Source organism: Papio anubis, chromosome 1, assembly GCF_008728515.1.
Source record: "Papio anubis isolate 15944 chromosome 1, Panubis1.0, whole genome shotgun sequence".
Lineage (NCBI taxonomy): Eukaryota > Metazoa > Chordata > Mammalia > Primates > Cercopithecidae > Papio > Papio anubis.
The window spans coordinates 24,802,700-24,820,394 of NC_044976.1; positions in this window are offsets into that span (position 1 = coordinate 24,802,700).

Here is a 17,695-nt window from a genome sequence, read left to right on the forward strand (position 1 = left end):
AGTCTGAGTCATCCTGCCTGTTTTCATCTTGTCCCCTGTTTGTTTCCTTTGTAGCTCTCACAATCTGTAATTATTAATCTATGTATTGGTTTAGGCGAGAATAGAGGCTCTGCAAATTATGGTAGATTGAACATACACATCCAATTTCACTCCCTCCCATAACCTCACTGAAATTACAGTAAAGAGATTCTGTTTAAGGCATAAACCCACCAAGATGGGGAGAATGAGGGAGGAGACAAGTGCACAGCATTTGGAAGCTGGGAAGCAGATGGTGAGGTGGTCACTACACAGCAAACCCATGAAAACTGTACCCCTAAACTGGATGTGGGGAAAGAGGAGAACCCACCCAGTCCAGATCACAGACTCCCCCAAAGCCTGAGGCACCTGTTTATGGGGGTGAGGAGGAATCAAATAAAGAGGAGTTGGACCCTGCTGTTTAAGGATGAAAATTATTAGGTCCCTGGGTGGCTTCCCTAATCCTGGCCGAACACTGGAGGTTTATTCTCTGAGAGGAGAAAACAGGATCACTGGAGAGATCACAGGCATGGTTGAGGGCGGGGATATTCTCCCCAAATCAGGAGATGAAGTGAACACACACACTGTGAATGCTGAGATCCCATGCCAACCCCGTTTCCCAAACTGGCTCCCAGAAAGCTGGCCGCCATGGCTTTGCTCCCTAGGCAAGAGAGCAGGAAAAGTTTTGTCTAAAGGAAATCTGACCAAGCCAAGAAGAAAGACCTACCTTTAACATCTTCAGAGAGAGAAGATAAGATATTACATCTGTGATGCAAGAAGAGGGTGTTATTTTATTTATTTACTTTTTTGGGAGACAGAATCTTGCTCTGTCACTCAGGCTGGAGTATAGTGGCGCGATCTTGGCTCACTGCAACGTCCGCCTCGTGGGTTCAAGCAATTCTCCTGTCCCAGCCTCCCAAGTAGCTGGGATTACAGGTGTGCACCACAATGCCCGGCTAATTTTTGTATTTTTTTAATACAAAAATACAAAAATACACCACGCCCAGCTGAAGAGGATGTTATTTTAAAAGAAACAGTCAAGGCCGGGCACGGTGGCTCACGTCTGTAATCCCAGTACTTTGGGAGGCCGAGGCAGGCAGATCACAAGGTCAGGAGTTTGAGACCGGCCTGGCCAAGATGGTGAAACCCCATCTCTGCTAAAAATACAAAAATTAGCCAGGCATGGTGGCGCACACTTGTAATCCCAGCTACTCGGGAGGCTGAGACAGAAGAATCACTTGAACCGGGGATGCGAAGGTTGCAGTGAGCCACGATTGCCCCACTGCACTCCAGCCTGGGCAACAGAGCAAGACTCCATCTCAAAAACAAACAAACAAACAAAAGAAACAGTGAAACATCACCACCAACAAAAAGTCCTTGGGATTTAAAAATTCAATGAAAGGGTTGGAAGATAAATTTGGAGAAATCTTCCAGATAGTAGAACAAAGAGAAAAAGGGATGAAAAAGGGCAAAGAAAAAGATAATTAGGGGCCTGGTCCAGGACACCCAACATTTGAATTAAAGAAATTACAAAAAGAGAAAGCATAGAAAAGAGAGGGGACCAGGGCCGGGTGTAGTGGCTCACACCTGTAATCCCAGCACTTTAGGAGGCTGAGGCTGTCGGATTGTTTGAACCCAGGAGTCCAAGAGGAGCTTGGGCAACATGGTGAAACCTCATCTCTAGAAAAAATACAAAAATTAGCTGGTGGCTCCAGCCTGTAGTCCCAGCTACTCAAGAGGCTGAGGTGGGAGGATGGCTTGATCCTCCTGGAGGCAGAGGCTGCAACAAGGAGACAGAGCCATGGCACTCCAGCCTGAGAAAGAAAGAAAACAGAGGGGAGGAATCAATTAAAAACTGAAAGGCCAGGCTCAGTGGCTCATGACTGTAATCCCAGCACTTTGGGAGGCCGAGGCAGGTAGACGGATCACTTGAGCTCAGGAGTTCGAAACCAGCCTGAGCAACATGGTGAAACCTTGTCTCTACAAAAAATACAAAAATTGCCGGGCATAGTGGCTCACGCCTGTAATCCCAGCACTTTGGAAAGCTGAGGCAGGCAGATCACAAGGTCAGGAAATCGAGACCATCCTGGCTAACACAGTGAAACCCCGTCTCTACTAAAAATACAAAAAATTAGCCAGGTGTGGTGGCGGGCACCTGTCTGTAGTCCCAGCAACTCTGGAGGCTCAGGCAGGAGAATCGTTTGAACTCGGGAGGTAGAGGTTGCAGTGAGCCGAGATCATGCCACTGCACTCCAGCCTGGGCGACAGAGTGAGACTCCGTGTCACAAAAAGAAAAAATACAAAAATTAGCCCAGCACTACGGCATGCACCTTTATCTCAGCTACTCAGAAGGCTGAGGAGAGCAGATCAATTGAGCCCAGGAGGTCCAGGTTTCAGCGAGCAGAGATGGCACCACTGCACTCTGGCCTGGGCGACAGAGCAAGACTCTGTCTCAATAAAAATAAATAAATAAATAACAAGCCGGGCGCAGTGGCTCACGCCTGTAATCCCAGCACTTCGGGAGGCCGAGGCGGGCGGATCACCTGAGGTAGGGAGTTCGAGACCAGCCTGACCAACATGATGAAACCCCATCTCTACTAAAAATACAAAATTAGCTGGGCGTGGTGCCGCATGCCTGTAATCCCAGCTACTCGGGAGGCTGAGGCAGGAGAATCACTTGAACCTGGAAGGTGGAGGTTGTAGTGAGCCGAGATTGCATTGCACTCCAGCCTGGGAAACAAGAGTGAAACTCTGTCTCAAAAAAAAAAAAAAGAAATAATAATAATAATTTTTAAAAATTGAAGAAAATTTCCAGAACTGAAGGACATGCATTTCCATGTTGAAAGGTATCTGCTGCCAGGCGCGGTGGCTCACGCCTATAATCCCAGCACTTTGGGAGGCCGAGGTGGGTGGATCACGAGGTCAGGAGATCGAGACCATCCTGTAGTCCTAGCTACTCGGAGGCTGAGGCAGGAGAATGGCGTGAACCCAGGAAGCAGAGCTTGCAGTGAGCCGAGATTGCGCCACTGCACTCCAGCCTGGGCGACAAAGCAAGACTCCATCTCAAAAAAAAGAAAAAAAAAAAAAAAAGAAAAAAGAAAGGTATCTGCAAGTGCTCAGTGTGATAGATGAATATAGATCCATAGCAAGGTCACCATCATGACCAGGGTGTACCCTGGGGACAAAGAGAGCATCCCCAAGCTTTGAAAGTAAAAAAGAAATTCTGTGCTAAGCACCAGGAGGCAGAATGCCTTTGGTTTATCTATAATAACACTAAAGGAAAATACTCTCCAGCCAGAACTTTTCATTGTACTTCCTATGTGCCAGGCACCATTCTAAGGTTTTTTCATATATTCTGTACCCAGCCAAATTATTAAGCGTGAGGGTAGAATGAAGAAGTCTGCAGATATTCAAGGTCTCAAAACTGTCACCTCCCATACCATCTTTCCAAGAAACTACTAGAGTAGGTACTCCACCAACAATGGAGCAAAATGAAGAAAGAGGAAAAGACGTCCAATAAGAATAGAGGTGAGGGGAACCCTGGGATGATGGTGAAGGAGATCCCAGGGTCAGAGGTGGACTCACTGCGAAGCCCCAGAAGCCTCAGTGTCAGGTTCCTGCACTTCCACAGGCCCCTGTGAGTGCATGAGTGTTGGGGCTGTAGAGGGTCCTACAGCCTGAGACCTCAGAAGAGAGGTCCTGAGCTGCCAAGGGACCTGAAGAACCAGGAATATACTGATTTATTTTATCAAAATAAATAAATTATACCTATTTTTTTTTTTTTTTTTTTGAGACAGGCTCCCCCTCTCCCCCCGGCTGGAGTGCAGTGGCCGGATCTCAGCTCACTGCAAGCTCCGCCTCCCGGGTTCACGCCATTCTCCTGCCTCAGCCTCCCGAGTAGCTGGGACTACAGGCGCCCGCCACCTCGCCCGGCTAGTTTTTTGCATTTTTTAGTAGAGACGGGGTTTCACCGTGTCAGCCAGGATGGTCTCGATCTCCTGACCTCGTGATCCGCCCGTCTCGGCCTCCCAAAGTGCTGGGATTACAGGCTTGAGCCACCGCGCCCGGCCACCTATTTTTTTTTTTAAGGACCAGGCACAGTGGCTCACACTTGTAATCCCCGCCCTTTGGGAGGCCGAGGCGGGAGGATGCTTCAGCTCAGGAGTTTGAAGCCAGCCTGGCCAACATGGTGAAACCCCATCTTTACTAAAAATGCAAAAATCTAACTGGGCATGGTGACATGCACCTGCGGTCCCAGCTACTACTCAGCAGGCTGAGGTGGGAGGATTGCTTGAGCTCAGGAGTTTGAGGCTGCAGTGAGCAGAGATGGCACCACTGAGACTCGGGAGGCTGAGGCAGGAGAATCGCTTGAACCCTGGAGGCAGAGGTTGCAGTGAGCGGAGATCGCGCCACTGCACTCCAGCCTGGGTGACAGACCGAGACTCCGTCTCAAAAAAAAAAACAAAAACAAAAACAAAAAAAAGGCCGGCAGTGGCTCACGCTTGTAATCCCAGCACTTTAGGAGGCTGAAGCAGGTGGATCACCTGAGGCCTGGAGTTCGAGACCAGCCTGGCCAACATGGTGAAACCCTGTCTCTACTAAAAATACAAAGAGGTCAAGCGGGTGGCTCAAGCCTGTAATCCCAGCATTCTGGGGAGGCCGAGGCTGGTGGATCACCAGGTCAGGAGATCGAGACCATCCTGGCTAACATGGTGAAACCCCGCTCTACTAAAAATACAAAACCAGCTGGGCTGGTGGCGGCTTCGTAGTCCCAGCTACCGAGGCTGAGGCGGGAGAATGGCGGGAACCCGGGAGGTGGAGCTTGCAGGACAGATCGTGCCACTGCACTCCAGCCTGGCGACAGAGTGAGACTCCGCCTCAAAAAAAAAAAAAAAAAAAAAAAAAATACAAAAGAATTAGCCAGGCACGGTGGCACACACCTATAATCCTGGCTACTCCGGAGGCTAAGGCACAAGAATCGTTTGAACCCCGCAGGTGGAGGTTGCAGTGAGCCGAGATGGCGCCACTGCACTCCAGCCTGGATGACAGAGCCAGACTGTCTCAAAATAAATAAATAAATAAATACATAAGCCTTTTTTTTTTTTGAGTCAAGGCCTCACTCTTTTGCTCAGGCTGGAGTACAGTGGCGCAAACATGCCTCAGTGCAGCCTTGACCTCCTGGGCTCAAGCAATCCTCCTGCCTCAACTTCCACCACACCCAGGTAATTTTGGATTGAATGACTGATGGTAGAAAGCGGGGCTTGTTATGTTGCCCAGGCTGGTCTTGAACTCCTGGCCTAGATTCTCTTACTTTGGCTTCTCAAAGTTCTGAGCCACCACACCATGCCTGCATAAGTTTTAGACCTTAAACAATCTGGATCTTTCCCTGCCCAGAGTGACACCTGCTCACCAGGTATAAAGGGCAAACACTCCAGACTGCAGCAGAACACAGGACTCGAAGAAAACTTCCAGAACATGAAAGTGAGAGAAGATTGATGTGGTAGTCATGGAGATGAGCCTCCCAGCACCCCCCCACCCTTCAAGGAAGGGCCTGCTGCCCAGATGTCAGCTCCAGGGCTGGCCTCAGATGCAGACAGCTCCCTCGCTCAAGATCACATCCTTCCACATCCTTCCCCAGGGCAGCCCCATCAGGTGACTGAGCCAGGCAGTGGTATAAAGGCCTGGCTATTCCAGCCAGGCTTGGCACACTCTGATGATCAAAACTCGCTCCAGAGATCCTTGCCAGGTTGGCCTAGGCTTTGCCAGGCCTGCACTGTAGTTTGACTTCTGCCCAATCCTGCTTCCTCCCACTTCCTTTCATAGGTGTCAACCCCTAACAAACCTCTCCTCCGTAACTTCCAGAGAGACCAACCTGAGACACCTGATTTGTCTGAACATCTTGAGAAGAGATTTAGATGCCTGGTGGGGAGTGGAATACACTAAACAAGTGGCAAAACAGGACAATTGAGAGCTGCAGGGAAAACAGAAAGTTGCAGAGGAAAGGAATCATAGTGCCATAGAATAATGTAAACAATGAGAATTGAATAAAACAAAATTATGATGGCAGTTTAGAGAGATGGGAATTATGTATATGGCTGGTGATGGGAAGTGTTAAAGCTATCTTCCTCCAGCCTGGGCAACCAAAGTGAGACCCCATCTCTACAAAAAACAGAAAAAGTATTAGCCTGGCATGGTGGTGCACGCCTATTGTCCCAGTTACTCAAGAGACTGAGCTGAGGATCGCTTGAACCAGGGAGGTCGAGGCTGCAGTGAGCCACAGATGGCACCACTGCACTCCAGCCTGGCTGACAGAGTGAGACCCTGTCTCAAAAAACCCCCCAAAATAAAACTTTTTTCCATGGTAGAAAAACAAGAGATAGTGCCTATAACTGAAACACCAAGAAGGAGCAAAACAAGCACATTTATTTCGAGATATGGAGATAAATATAAAATATAGTCAGTTAAAGAAGTTGAAAATGGTTTCCTCTGGTTCAGTGGAATGGGGGATGTCTTTTTTGTTTTCTTAGTAGAGATGGAGGTCTCACTCTGTTGCCCAGGCTGGTCTTGAACTCCTGGGCTCAAGCAATCCTCCCACCTTGGCCTCCCAAAGTGCTGGGATTACAGGTGTGATAATCATGCCCAGCCTGCTTTCTGCTTTTATAAAAACTTATCTGTTTAAACTTTGTGCATATATAACTTTGATTAGGAAAAGAGTATAAGCTTCCCAGTGACAGAGGCTGCAAGAGTCTGGTTACTATAAAATCCCCAGCATTCTACATGTAGTAGGTGCTCAAGAAGTATTTGTTGTTCACCTCATTGAATAAAAGTCATCCCCCAGCTTGGAACTCTGAATGGCTTCCGATAGCACAGTATTAAGATCACAGTCTAAGCCTGGGCAACACAGGGAAACCCTGGCTCTACAAAAAAATACAAAAATCAGCCAGGCATAGTGGCGCACACCTGTAGTCCCAGCTGCTAGGTAGGCTGAGCTGGAAGGATTGCTTGAGCCTAGGAGGTTGACGCTGCAGTGAGCCATGGATGGCACAACTGCACTCCAGCCTGGGTGACAGAGCGAGACTGTCTCAGAAAACAAAAAAAAAGATCACAGTCTGTGATGCGCCAGGCACTCAAGAGTCTGGCCTCTGCAGACTCCTCCAGTTTCTTCTTCACGCCTCTTTCAGGTGGTCACACGCACAAGGTTTCCTCCTGTCTCAGGAACTGCTTACACGCTGTTCCTTCTCCCTAGAAAGCGATTCACCAGCATCACCTGGTTCTCACACATAAATTGGTGAGATTTCTGCTCAAATGTCACTTCCTCCAGGAAGCCCTCCCTGTTTCTTGGTTCTCCTGTCTCATTCTCTCATTCATCAGCCCAGTGGAGCCATGGTGGACCTATCCCAAGATCCCAAAGGGCCTTGCAGGCCATGTTAACACATTTGCTCTTTGTCTGGAAGAGAACTGGGAGTCACCGAAGTGTTGACAGCAGGGAAGATTAAGATCAGATATGCTGATAGATCTGGGGCTCAGAAAGAATTATGAAAAGCAGCAAGCCTCCTTACTTGATACACAGACAAGCTTGCTCAACCAACAGTGGCTTCATCCTACCTCCCCAGGGTACTTCCCGTAATTCCCTACGGTAGTGTTTTCCAGAATGGGACATGACTACACCTGGGGGCCCTAGAATTTTTTTTTTTTTTTTTGAGACAGTATTGATCTGTCGCCCAGACTGGAGTGCAGTGGCGTGATCTGGACTCACTGCAACCTCTGCCTCCCAGGTTCAAGCAATTCTCCTGCCTCAGCCTCCCGAGTAACTGGGACTACATGCATGCACCACCACGCCCAGCTAATTGTTGTATTTTTAGTAGAGATGGGGTTTCACCATGTTGGCCAGGCTGGTCTTGAACTCCTGACCTCGTGATCTACCTGCCTCGGCCTCGCCTTGGCAAAACTCCGTCTCTACTAAAAATACAAAACTTAGCCAGGCGTGGTGGCTCGTGCCTGTAAGTCCCAGCTACTTGGGAGGCTGAGGCAGGAGAACTGCTTGAACTTTGGAGAGAGAGGTTGCAGTGAGCCAAGATCATACTGCTGAACTCCAGGAAAAAAAAAAAAAAAAGGAAGCTGGGGCTGGGCGCCGGCGCTCACGCCTGTAACCCCAGCACCTTGGGAGGCCAAGATGGGAGAATCGCTTGAGGCCAGGAGTTTGAGACCAGCCTGGTCAACAGAGTGAAACCCTCCCTAAACAAAAAAAGCTGGTTGGTTGTTGGGAGGCCTGGTTGCTTTTGGGAAAGATAATCCTCGTCCACACCAGGTGATTCAGTGAGCAGGGTGGACACAGATGCTGGGTGTCCACGCCCCGGCCCCACAGCAGCCAGAGGAAGATACCAGCCAGCGCACCCGTTGCCATGGCAACCTCAACCCCACTCCTGGACCCTAGCTCTTAAGGGGGCAGGGTCTCGAAAGCCGTTCGCCCAGAGGCTCCTCGGTGCTCCGTGCGGGTCCCCGCCGTCAGCCCCAAGGACCCTCTTGGCACCAAGCAGCGCTGTCTCCCTTCGGCCACACGGTGGCGGCGCAGAGCCGAGCTCTGCGCCCCACCTGGGAGGCGGCGCCCGCGGGATGGGGCTCCTCGGCCCAGCTCCCCGACCTCGACCAGGACCGGGCCCGACATCCAGGCCGAGAGCGTCGCTGGGGCTTAACCGCCGTTCCCCAGGGCGCCCCTCCACTCCTCCAGCGGGCTCCCGCATCCCCCATTATCCGGCGGACCCCAACCCCTGCTCACGTGACTCGCCCGCCACCCTCGAAGAACTCTCGAGCGGCCTTCCCGCCCTGCTGCAGGTCACGCGCTGCGCACCTGGAGGGCGTCAGGCCAGCCCCCAGCTACAGCTTTCCCCTGCTCAGGCTCGGCTCAACTTGGGCCCGCCCCTGCTCCGAGCCCAGGAAGAGCGTCCTGTCCAGCTCCCAAGTGTGCCGGCCCGTGGGGAACGAGGCGGGAGTGGGCTCCAGCGGTGCGACCCTCGCTTCTCCGACTCGGGGCCCTCCCACCTCGGGGGAAAAAAGAGGCCTCTGCCTCCGCCTCCTTCCCTGAGCGCTGCCACCCTCGCCCCAGCTCTCCGACCGCGGATCCCGGGTATTGCGCTTAGGGGTCGCCTTGCAGGCCCAGAGAAGCGGGCAGAGCACGCGCACGCACGTGCCGGGGCGGGGCGTCACCGGGGGCGGGCCCTGGAAGGGCGGGGTCTGCGGGCTCCGGTTCCCGCGGGGCGCGCGCGGGGTGACGGGAGCCAGGACTACGCGGAAATGGGGGTGGGGGCCACGGCACGCGGAGGGGCGTCCCCAGCATCCGCGAGTGGCTTGAGGGAGCACAAGGCCAGCTGGGTCTGGGCGCTGGATGGGCGGCCTTGGCATTGGGTCCTGATTTGGGTCCCAAGTACTGTGCACAACCGGCCCGAGGGGAGAGGGGAGGAGACAGGAACCCCGCCCATTTTCCGGACCAGGTTCTTGGAACCAGCCCGGAAATCCTGGGACTCAATCTGGGGGCCAGATCTGTAGGCGATCGTTTTTTCTAGAGACGGGTTTGTGCAGCCCCAATACGCCGTCGCACTCATTTCCCACATTCCAGGAACGGTCCAGGTCTGTCCTTCAAGGGTTTGGGGACTCCGTGACTCCCTCTCTCCACAACTGCAGTGTGGGCCCCACTCTGAAAACCCGGCAAAGCGATGGCGGTCCCTCAGAGCCCCTCCTTCATATTCAGTTTCAACAGGATTGGGCATTGGGGAAACCTTGGGACCTCAAGCCACATGGAGAAAGAGCTCCCCGCTGGTTCCTTTCTCGTGCAGTCTTTGCAAAAAAGGACCAAGTGGTGACCAGAAGGGCACTTTGAGGGCTGAAGAGCTCAAACTGCACAGGGATAGGACCAAGGTGCAGAGTCCTGGAGGCCCTTTTTTTTTGTCATGTCTGTTTTTCCATTCGGCCTGGAAATACCCGGAAATTCTTCCTACCTGTTTTTTCCTCAGAAAAGTTTTTTTCCGTAAAAGTGGCCAGGCACGACTGTAATCCCAGCACTTTGGAGGCCGAGGTGGGCGGATTGCTTGAGGCCAGGAGTTCGAGACCAGCCTGGGTAACATAGCAAGACCCCCGTCTCTGCCAAAAATACAAGTTAGCCAGGCGTGGAGACGCGCGCCTGTAATCCTAACTGCTGGGGAGGCTGAGGCAGGAGACTCACTTGAACCTGGGAGGCAGAGGTTACGGTGAGCCACCAAGATTGAGATCGTGCCACTGCACTCCAGCCTGGGCCACAGAAGTGAGACTCTGTCTCAAAACAAGGAAAAAAAAAAGAAAAGTAAAGAAAGGACATCTCGGCCGGGCTCTGTGTGTGGCTTATGTCTGTAATATCAACACTTTGGGAGCCTGAGGCAGAGGGATTGCTTGAGGCCAGGAGTCTGGGCAACATTGAGAGACCCTGTGTCTACAAAATATAAACAAAATTCATCCGCCTGTAGTCCCAGCTACTCCGGAGGCTGGGGTGGGCGGATCACTTGAGGCCAGAAGGTCGAGGCTGCAGTGAGCAGCCGCTCTATCCTGGGTGACAGAGACCCTGTCTCTCAGAAATGAATGAATGAATGGACATCTTGCTGTGAGATGTGCTGTGTAAACCCTTTGCAATGTCCTCCAGAGAACTTTGGTAAGGGCTTTTGCTTTTTTTCGGTGCTTTTTGGAGTTGGATTGGGGGGGGTGTGTGTGTGTGCGCACAAGTAGGGAGAAAGGGACTGGTTTTATACATTTTGTATATTTTTCCTTTTATGAGAACAGAATAGCCTCCCTGGCTATTCTGGTAGAATAGCTCATTCTGTGCCCTCTACCCCGAATGCCCTGCCTTTCCTCCTCCCCATCCTGTAAGGGCCACCTTTCTCCACCTCATTCTGCTCCTTCTGTTGCCACCAGCTCTTTTCCAGTCCCTCATTATAGTCAAATAAGAACAGATGAGTGGCCTTTCTACTGGTGAACCAGTAGGCCATAATGAGTGGGAATTTTGCTACCACCAGAATACTTTTTTTTTTTTTGAGACGGAGTTTCACTCTTGTTGCCCAGGCTGGAGTGCCCAGGCACGATCTTGGCTCGCCCCAACCTCCGCCTGGGTTCAAGCGATTCTCCTGCCTCAACCTCCTGAGTAGCTGGGACTACAGGCGCCCGCCACCACGCCCAGCTAATTTTTGTATTTGTAGTAGAGACAGGGTTTCACCATGTTGGCCAGGCTGGTCTCCAACTCCTGACCTCAGGTGATGTGCCCACCTCAGCCTTCCCAAAGTGCTGAGATTACAGGCGTGAACCACCACACCAGGCCCCAGAATCCTTATGATTACAAGAAACTGCTGGTTTGTTGGTTTTATAAACTTCTTGGTTAACATAATTCTTGTTTCCCTCTTTGTTTTGGATGGTAAGAAGCTCAGAACTTTTCTGTATCTTTATTATTTTTTGTTCTAATTTCCTTCCTTCCTTCCTTCCTTCCTTCCTTCCTCCCTCCCTCCCTCCCCCCCTTTCTTTCTCTCTCTCTCTTTCTCTCATTGTCTCTTTCTCTCCTTCCTTCCTTCCCTCCCTCCTTCCCTTCCTTTCCCTTCCCTCCCCTCCCTTCCCCTTCTTTTCTTTCTTTCTCTTGCACTGTCACCCAGGCTGGAGTGCAGTGGTGCAATCTGGGCTCACTGCAACCTCCACCTCCCAGGTTCAAGCAAATCTCCGGCCTCAGCCTTCCGAGTCGCTGGGATTACAGGTGCATGCTGCCATGCCTAGCTTAATTTTATATTTTTAGTAGAAACAGTGTTTCACCATGTTGGCCAGGCTGGTCTCAAACTCCTGACCTCAAGTGATCCATCAGCCTTGGCCTCCCAAAATGTTGGGATTACAGGCATGAGCCACCATGCCCAGGCCCAATTCTCTTATTTACTTTTTTTTTTTTTTAAACAGAGGAGGTCTTGCTACGTTGCCCAGGCTAGACTCGGACTCCTGGGCTCAAGCAGTACTCCCAACTCAACCTCCCAAGTAGCTGAGACTATAGATACCCACCTGGCTTGGTATAATAAAAATATTTTTTAAGGCTAAAAGTAAAGAATAAGTTCAGTGCAGTGGTGCATGCCAGGAGTCCAATTATAGCCTAGGAAACACAGCAAGATACTGTCTCTCAAAAAATAAAAAAATAAAAACTTTTTATTTTGGAAATTTTCAAGCATACATAAAAGTAGAGAGAATATAATAAATTATCATGGCCGGGCACGGTGGCTCACGCCTGTAATCCCAGGACTTTGGGAGGCCAAGGTGGGCAGATCATGAAGTCAGGAGTTCAAGACCAGCCTGGCCAAAATAGTGAAACCCTGTCTCTACTAAAAATACAAGAATTAGCCGGGCATGGTTGCATGTGCCTGTAGTCCCAGCTACTTGGGAAGCTGAAGCAGTAGAATCGCTTGAACCCAGGAGCTGGAGGTTGCAGTGAGCCGAGATCTCGCCACTGCACTCCAGCTTGGGCGACAGAGTGAGACTTCGTCTCAAAAAATAATAATAATAAATTATTATGTACCTACCACACACCTTCAATAATTATCAACATTTTACCAATCTTGTTTCATCCACCCCCCCACTTTTTCCACTCTCTGAAGTATTATAAAGCAAATTCCAGACATGATATCAATTCACCTGAATTATTTCATTATCAATCTCAAATAAGATTTTGAGGTGCTGAGGTAGATGGCGTGACCATGAGGGTAGACGTTAGTGAGCTGAGATTCACATTCAGCATTTTGCAGCCTGGGCCATGGTGAGCCAGACTCCATTTTTTTGAGATGGAGTCTCAGCTTCTGTCAGCCCAGGCTGGAGGTAGTGGCAAGATCTCGCTCACTGCAACCCCTACTGGGTTCACGCCATTCTCCTGCCTCAGCCTCCTTAGTAGCTGGGATTACAGGTGTATGCCAGTGCCCCAGCTAATTTTTGTATTTTTAGTAGAGACGGTTTCACCATGGTGGTCAGGCTGGTCTCAACCCTGACCTCGCGGATCCACCCGCTTCTGGCCTCCCAAAGTTGGGATTATCATGCTTGAGCTACCGCGCCCAGCCCAAAAAAAATTTTTTTCAAACATAACTCTAATGCTACTGTCACACCTAATTGACAAAATTTATGCAAATTCCCTAACATTATTTAATACCTAGTCCATGTTCAAATTTCTTTTTTTTGAGACAGAGTCTCACTCTGTCACCCAGGCTGGAGTGCAGTGGTACAATCTCGGCTCACTGCAACCTCCGCCTCCTGGGTTTGAGCAATTCTCCTGCCTCAGCCTCCCTAGTAGCTGAGATTACAGGTACCTGCCACCACACCAGGCTAAGTTTTTGCATTTTTAGTAGAGACGGGGTTTCACTGTGTTGGCCAGGCTGGTCTCGAACTCCTGACCTCGTGATCTGCCCGCCTAGGCCTCCCAAAGTGCTGGGATTCCAGGTGTGAGTCACCGTGCCCGGCCTCGAGTTTCTTTAACAATTGATTTGTTCCAATCAGGATTCAACAAGATCCACACACTTCACTTGGTTGATGTGTCTCTTAAGTAACTTTTGATCAGTTCCACTTTTCTTTCCATTTTCTAATGCTATTGAGTTGTAGAAGAAACCAAAATATTTGTCCTGTAAACGTTCCTACATCCCAGATTTGGCTGATTGCTTTCCAGTAGTGTATTTTTTTCTTTTTTGAGACGGAGTCTTGCTCTGTCGCCCAGGCTGGAGTGCAATGGCACGATCTTGGCTCACCGCAACCTCCACCTCCAGGTTCAAGCAATTCTCCTGCCTCAGCCTGCTGAGTAGCTGGGATTACAGCCACCTGCCATTACGCCTGAGTAATTTTAGTAGAGATGTGGTTTCACCATGTTGGCCAGGCTAGTCTCAAACTCCTGACCTCAGGTGATCTACCTGCCTTGGCCTTCCAAAGTACTAGGATTACAGGCGTGAGCCACCACACCCAGACTCGGTAGTGTATTTTACCTTGTTTTTCTGCCCTTTGTATTTCCAGTAAACTGAAAATTAGATCCAGAGGCTTAATTAGATTCAATAATGCCTGAATGTTTCTTTTTCTTTCTTTTTTTTTTTTATTTGTGACAGGGTCTCGCTCTGTCGTCCAGGCTGGAGTGCAGTGGCACAATCATGGCTCACTACAGCCTTGACCTCCTGCCTCCCAAGTAGCTGAGACTACAGGCAGGCCATCACACCTGGCTACTTTTTCTTTTGAGATGGGGTCTCACTCTGTCAGCCAGGCTGCAGTGCAGTGGCGTGATCTTGGCTCATTGCAACCTCCGCCTCCCAGGCTGAAGCGATTCTTCTGCCTCAGCCTCCCGAGTAGCTGGGACTACAGGCGCCTGCCACCATGCCTGGCTAATTTTTGTATTTTTAGTAGAGATGGGGTTTCACCATATTGGCCAGGCTGGTCTCGAAGGCCTGACTTCGTGATCCACCTGCCTCGGCCTCCTAAAGTGCTGGGATTACAGGTATGAGCCACCGTGCCCGGCCATACCTGGCTACTTTTTAATATTTTTGTAGAAATGAGGTCTCACTATGTGGCCCAGGCTGGTCTTGAACTCCTGAGCTTGAGTGATCCTCCCACCTCGGCCTCCCAAAGTACTGGTATTACAGGTGTGAGCCACTGCACCTGGCCCCCTGAGCGTTTCAAGAATACCTTATTGGTAACAGTGCTGTGTACTTATTATTACATCACATCTGGAGACACATATGTCTAGTTGACATTTTTACTGATTGATCAGTGGGTTTGCCCTCTTCAGTATAAAATTTCCCATCAACCTTTCACCTATTGGTTTTAGTATCCACTAATGATTCAATTGTATTAGCTATTGCAAAATAATTTTCTAATTCTCTCATTCTTTTTGCATTCATTAGCTCAGTGTAAAGAACTTTTTCTCATTCATTATTTGATTCTTTTGAAATCAAATTTATACAAGACAGACAAAATAAATGCTTAATTTCTCTTATGTATTTTTATGACTTGCCTGAACTCCTTTGTGGAACAGTGTGTTAAAAACAAAAAGGCAGGCCTAGCCGTGGAATTGAGAGAGTACAGACCTTGGAGTCATACTTACTAGCTGTCTGACCTTGGGCAATCCTTCTGAGCCTGTTTGCTTAACTGCAAAATGGAGTTACTGACCCCAGCATCTCCATACCTTCCATAGAATCATATCCAGGCCTAGATCTAACAATTCCTTGTGCAGGATGTAGAAAGCATTAATTGTGGAAAATTTAGAAAATGCAGATAGAACAAAGAAGATGATATAAGTCTTGTGAAAAAAGTCTAGCACATGCCTAGCATATAGGAAATATTTTTTACGATCCTCGCTCCGCTTTCATGCTGCCCTACCTCAGCATCCTCCTGGAAGAGGGGAAATTTAGCCAGGAATTTCTTGGGATGACTCCAGCTTCATCCCTAGAAAATCCAAGCAGGAGTGAGAGGGGGTGTCCCGGGAAGGGAGCAGGTGGTGGATTCCTCTAGTCTTATGTTAAGAGCTGGTGATTTGAGCTTGGACCTGCCACAAACTTGCTGTGAGATCCTGGGAAAGTCACATAACTCCCTGAACCAGAGTTGCTCACCTGAGAGATAGAGGTTGTCCATGCTGATCTGTCGAGGTTGTTGGAAGACCACATGGGATGTGAACGTGTATGTGCCCACCACAGTGCTAGCTATTGGGAGGTGCTCAGAAAATAGCAGTTAGCTCGGTTCTGAGTTGGGGACCTCCCTTCACATTCAAGTTCACTCATAATAGTCTATGAGGGGCTGGGCATGGTGGCTCACGCCTATAATCCCAGCACTTTAAGAGGCTGAAGTGGGCAGATCACTTGAGGCCAAGAGTTTGAGACCAGCCTGGCCAACATGGTGAAACCCCATCTCTACTAAAACTACAAAAATTAGCTGGGTATGGTGGCATGTGCCTGTAATCCCAATTACTTGGGAGGCTGAGGCTCCCAAGCCTGGGCGACAGACTCCATCTCAAAAAAAAAAAAAAAGTCGGCCAGGCACAAAGTCTATGAGGGCTGTATGAGGTGAGGTTTGGAACTCAGCTTCTCACAAAGCTGCTGTGTGAATTGGGAAACCTCCCCTTTTCTGGGGCATGGATCCCTCCATTTGTGAAACGGTGAAATTAGAGGTCCAAATTTAAATGCCCATAGGAGCAGCTGGGTAACATAAGGAAGTTAAATGAGTGAGGAGTTCAGACAATGGGGACTATAGCAGTTTGACAAACTAACCTCATGCAAAAGAGGTGGCTACTCTATTCCTGCTGGTGGTTACAAAGCAGGAATAGCAGGAATGTGGGCCCGGGTGGCCATGTTTTTTTTTTTTTGTTTTTTTTTGTTTTTTTTTTTTTGAGACAGTGTCTCGCTCTGTCGCCCAGGCTGGAGTGCAGTGGCGTGATCTCAGCTCACTGCAAGCTCCTCCTTCCGGGTTAGGCCATTCTCCTGCCTCAGCCTCCTGAGTAACTGGGACTACAGGCGCCCGCCACCACGCCTGGCTAATTTTTTGTATTTTTAGTAGAGATGGGGTTTCACTGTGTTAGCCAGGATGGTCTCGATCTCCTGACCTCATGATCTGCCCACCTCAGCCTCCCAAAGTGCCTGTAATCCCAGATTACAGGCATGAGCCACCGCGTCCGGCCACCATGTTTTTAAAGAAGCTGGAAAGTTGTATTTTTAAAATCTTATTTATTTTGTTGTTAATTTAATTTTAAATTGGAATGATGGCAAGTAATTTCAGATATTTAACAACCTGTGCACAGCAAACAAAACGAGTGCAGACATACCTCATTTTATTGCACTTTACTTGCGCTTCATCAATTTTTTTTTTTTTTTTTTTTTTTAGGTAGGGTCTTGCTCTGGCACCCAGGCTAGAGTGCAGTGGCACGATCACTGCTCACTGTAGCCCCAACTGCCTGGGCTCAAGTGATCCTCTCACCTCAGCCTCCTCAGTAGCTAGGATCACAGGTGCGAGGCACCAGGTCTAGCTGATTTTATTTTTTATTTAATTTAATTTATTTATTTATTATTATTTTTTGAGATGGAGGTTTGCTCTTATTGCCCAGGCTGGAGTGCAATGGCACAACCTTGCCTCACCGCACTGTCCACCTCCCAGGTTCAAGTGATTCTCCTGCCTCAGCCTCTGGAGTAGCTGGGATTACAGGCATGTGCCACCACGCCTGGCTAGTTTTGTATTTTTAGGAGAGACGGGGTTTCTCCATTTTATCAGGCTCGTCTCGAACTCCTGACCTCAGGTGATCCACCTGCTTCAGCCTCCCAAAGTGTTAGGATTACAGGCATGAGCCACTGCACCCGGCGTATTTTTTATTTTTTGTGTAGAGATGAGGTCTCCCTATGTTGCCCGGGCTGGTCTTGAACTCCTGTGCTCAAGCAATGCTTCCATCTTGGCTTCCCAAAGTGCTAGGATTCCAGGTCCAAACCACCACGCCCTTTTGAGACAGAGTCTCGCTCTGTCGCCCAGGCTGGAGTGCAGTGGCTTGATTTCAGCTCACTGCAAGCTCTGCCTCCCGGGTTCACGCCATTCTCCTGCCTCAGCCTCCCCAGTAGCTGGGACTACAGGCGTCCGCCACCATGCCTGGCTAATTTTTTTTTATATTTTTAGTAGAGACGGGGTTTCACCATGTTAGCCA